Raw genomic sequence first — 4,531 nt, 5'->3', positions numbered from 1 at the left:
CAGCGTTCCGGCGGCGTCCCCTGAAAAACCCTGTGGTGTCACGTCGCGAGCTCGTAATAAACTCGCTGTAATTATGGAACTAAAAATGAAATCGAATCGAGATTTTCCAAAAAGTTGGCCAATACATTGGCGGAAAATTCGTTCGCTTGAATTTTGTCGTAGCTCAAACTTCCTCGCCCACTTTTTTAATGTGAGACTACAAACGTGGTTTTTCAAATAACAAGAAGTCAGTTTTTATTTATTTACTGGAAAATTTGCATCCCGAGAGAAAAACTTTGAATGGAGACTCTGGTTCATTTTTCAAGAGCTATCTAACTATATTTTTCGTTTTTTTAAATTTTGAATTTCACTTTTGATACCTGACGTCACAGCCTGGACAATACTTTTACTCGTTCTCGAGCGCCTGTCGCCTTCTTGTCCATAACTCCTCAATTATATATTTGCTTAGTTTTTGCAGTAACAATTATTCCTTATAAGCAAAAATCATAATCAAGACTCCCACTTTTTAACAATAAGACATTGTTGATATTCAAGAAACTCAAATAGACCAGTAATAGTTTAGAATTTTACTATATTTGGAACGTCCAGCAATGGTCATGAATCAGGAAATCACGAATGGTTATTTTTAAGACTAACAGTAAAATCCTGAATAATTTTTGCAACAAATCTGAAAAACAACCCCAAGCGTTAAAAATAATAAAATAATTGAGGTCATAATTGTTTGCCTAAATGTAATTGTTTTAATCTTTAGGCTTTTTCTTTCACTTTGGGAAAAAAGATTATTTTGTTGTGCAACCATGCACAACAAGAAAAAATGCGAAAAATTGTATGGCAATTTTCATAATATTGCAGAATTTGCAAACGATCAGGAAAACTTTGAATCATTTTTAAAGATAAGAAGGTTTAGAGTATTTGACAAGATTGCAAAAAGAATGTTGTCAACATTTGTTTAAAAATTTCTTATTACTTTTATTTAAAATGTGATCGGTAAGATCAAATGAAAAAAAGGTTTTGTTAATATATCAAACAATTTGTTACAATTATAAAAAAGAACGTAGAAAATTCTAAAACAAAGTGTTTGCATTGGGCAAGAATAAAAGATGAAATTGAAAATTCAAGTTAATCAGAAATGAACCTTAGAAGATTTAAAATAATTTCGATGGGTTTCAAGAGTATAAAAAAAATTTCGTAAGACTTTTGGGAAAATTCAGAAACGTATAAGGCATTTTTTACATTTTCGCAATATACTCGACTAAGTACTGCAAGCCTTACGAGGAATTCCGAGGCAAGAAACGAAGTCGGCTCTCGCTCTTGAAAATGGTAGAGGTGGGAGGCCGTATTTAATTAAATCTTATCACCTGAGCGATAAGAATAAAAAATAAAAGCGACGAAAATCAAATATTCTGATAAATTTCTTATTTATTATTTTCCATCAAGCCTCTTTTATTGTAATCAAGGACACCACATATACAGTCTAATAAGACAAAAAGTTTTTAATCAGATTCGCTGTTAGCCACATTCTTTAATAGCTTGCAAATCAGTTTGCCTTACAATTGCAAAATATGAGGGTCGTGTATAATCTTTTTTTTACCTTGACGGTCATCCTTAATTCTATTGGTAAATCAAATCTTATAAAATTCAGACACTTTTCAAATAGATTTTTAAGATTACAAATTGCAGAATGTTTTTTGTCTTTTCACAGAAATATCATCAGGTATGCCGCCAAAAACAATGGACCTATTAGCAAATTTTGGGAAAAGTAACGAACATGCTCAAAACCAAGGTACCTACAGTTCAAATAAAAAATGATAACAGAAAAATCAATTAAGAAATAGTTTTTTATTAGCATTTTAGAGCTTTAATCTTCTCTTGAATCTTGTACATTTTTATTAATTTTTACATTTTCATGAAGAGAAGGTATTAGATTTGTGTAAAATTGGACCCCCCCCCCCCCCCCCCCCCCCCCCCCCCCCCCCCGTTGTTGTCAAATGTCTACGTTTAGAGACCCCCTGAATACGAAACACAGGTTTTTACGATTGTGTCTGTCTGTATCTTTTTTCAAAATTCAAAAATTGTCTGTACGGATATTTATAGTATTCAGACAGACAAACAATTTACCCTGATGACTTTGTTCTATCAAACCGAATTTAACCAGAGTTATAGCATTTACAAAATTCTCAAAACACACGAAAATCAACATTTTAAGCCAAATAACGTACGATATGGAAAAAAGTGAAAAAAAGAAAAATGTTTCTTTTTTAATGCCCTACAAGATTATTCTAAAAAAAAAAGAGTTTTTGGTTTCGTACTCAAATGTATGCCGCACATTGGGAAGAAAAATGACTTGTTCGGTTCAGAATAACCTCCAGCCCACAAATATTCACCGAATTCGACAAAAAAAAATAAAAAAAGCTTATAACATTTCTAAGAGAGTTTGCCAGCCTGATTTTGAAAATTAGGTTTTCAATTTTTTTATAAATAAATAAATATGACGAAAAAATGACCTTTTTTCTATTAGAAGTTCCCGGTGCTCTTCAATAACAGCATAATGGTTGAAATCGTTAAAGTTGCATAAAATAGCATAATAATAATATTTCAATATTATAAAATATACAAAAAAATTGTTATCAACAAATTATTTGGTGAAAGAATTTTTTCGACGATTTTCTATAAATACACGTTTTTCAAGTTATGTTGCAAGAAATTGGAATTGAAACAATATTATGCAAAAAAATTTCTCTTCTGATTATAATTGTTTATACTATAAAGAAATTTAGTGTACAATTGCAGTAATCAGGCATTTTTCGACAGAATTATTCCTTTTTTTCATTTCAATTTTTTTTCAACTCGGAAATTTATAATAATTTTATCAAAATTCATAATTTGTTGATTAATCTTATGATTTTTTAAACAAATTTAATTAAAAAATTCATTATTTGGGCGTTTTTCAATAGAATAATTTGGTTTTTTTCAGTGGCAGTCTTTTCAGTTGGGAACTTCATAACAATTTGATGAAAATTCATAATTTTTTGATAATTTTAATGATTTTTTAAAAACAAATTTAATAAGCAAATGCATTAATAGAGCATCTGTGGACGGAAAAATTCTTTTCTGTTTCGATGTCAGATTTTTAATCGGGATCTTCATAATAAATTTGGCAACATGCATGACGAGTTGACACATTTTATGATTTTTAAAAACAAATTTCACAAACGAATGCATTATTCGGGCATCTGTGGACGGAAAAAATAGGTTTTTTTATTTCATTCTTTTTAATTGGGAAGTTCATGATGATTTCAGGGATATTCATAACTAGTTGATAAATTTTATTCAAAAAAAAAACTAATTTAATAAACAAATGAATTATTCGAGTGTCTGTCGATGGAAAATTTATTTTTTCCGTTATCCTAATTAACACTGTTTACATAGAAAAAAAAACAATTTTTCTGTAGACAAAACCCCAATAATGCATTTCTTTATGAAACTTATTGAAAAGATCATAATATTAATAAACAAATTATGAATTTTTCTGTCGAAAAATGTCTGTTTACTGAATTTCTTCATAAAATGTCTTGCAACATAACTAGAAATAATTTGTTTATAAAAATTTTTTTGTTTAATAATAAATATTGGAACATCTTTAGCTAATATTAGTTTATGAAACTTAGGCGATTTCAACAATTTTCCTGTTATTGACGAGCACCGGGGACCTCGTTAATCAAAGTTTTGTGGATCGCTGAGATAGGGATTTAACTTGTAAGTTAAAAAAGGTAAGTCTGATTTGAAGATATTATTTTCTACGTTTAAATCGTAAAAATAAAATTTGAAATAAGTAAATTCAGTTTTTGAAAAACGGGCAGAAGTTGCAGTAAAATATTTAATAAGAAACTAATAGGAAACACCACTACCCACCAACTGTATTTTCGAGAGATTTGACACTCTTAAACATGTGTTCTGAGGTTAGCTCGTGTTTACTATGGTTTTCGGGGTCGCCGAATACAAATCTAGCGTCTTTTGACTTTTATCGCGTCAGGTTCAAGGTCATTGGAAGGTCAAATCGAGAGAAAAGGGTAAAAAAAATCCAAAAAAATACGTTATAGGTTTTTGGAGTCGCTAATTACGAATCTCGCATCCGTTAAACTCTATCGCTTCAGGTTGAAGGTCATTTGAAGGTCATTTGAAGGTAAAATCGAGAAAAAACGGTAAAAAATTTAAAAAAAAATATGTTATAGGTTTTTGGGGTCGCTGATTACGAAACTGGTGTCCGCTGACCTTTATCGCGTCAGGTTGAGGTCATGGGAAGGTCAAATCGAGAGAAAACGCTGAAAAAAAATGTTATCGATTTGACTTTCAAATGACCTTGAACCTGACGCGATAAAGGTCAGCGAACATCAGGTTCATAATCAGCGACCCCAAAAACCTAAAACATATTTAAAAAAAAATTTTTACCGTTTTTTCTCGATTTTACCTTCAAATGACCTTCAAATGACCTTCAACCTGAAGCGATAGAGTTCAACGGATGCCAGATTCG

This window comes from Belonocnema kinseyi, chromosome 8, assembly GCF_010883055.1.
Source record: "Belonocnema kinseyi isolate 2016_QV_RU_SX_M_011 chromosome 8, B_treatae_v1, whole genome shotgun sequence".
Taxonomy (NCBI): Eukaryota; Metazoa; Arthropoda; class Insecta; order Hymenoptera; family Cynipidae; genus Belonocnema; species Belonocnema kinseyi.
Note: the sequence above shows the minus strand (reverse complement) of the source record.